Here is a 367-nt window from a genome sequence, read left to right as displayed (position 1 = left end):
TTATAGATGGCCTGGAGCCAGTGGGTCTGGCGACGAATATGTAGCGAGGACCAGCCGACTAGAGCATACAGGTCACAGTGGTGGGTGGTATAAGGTGATTTGGTGACAAAACGGATGGCACTGTGATAAACTGCATCCGGTTTGCTGAGTAGAGTGTTGGAGGCTATTTTGTAGATGACATCGCCAAAGTCGAGGATCGGTAGGATAGTCAGTTTTACTAGGGTAAGTTTGGCAGACACTGCAGATTTTGCAGGTTTTCCTACTTACAAAGCATGTAGAGTTCTGTAATTTTTATCATAGGTACACTTCAACTGTGAGAGACGGAATCTAAAACAAAAATCCAGAAAATCACATTGTATGATTTTTA

The sequence above is a fragment of the Oncorhynchus masou genome, chromosome 18 (genome assembly GCF_036934945.1).
Source record: "Oncorhynchus masou masou isolate Uvic2021 chromosome 18, UVic_Omas_1.1, whole genome shotgun sequence".
Lineage (NCBI taxonomy): Eukaryota > Metazoa > Chordata > Actinopteri > Salmoniformes > Salmonidae > Oncorhynchus > Oncorhynchus masou.
Note: the sequence above shows the minus strand (reverse complement) of the source record.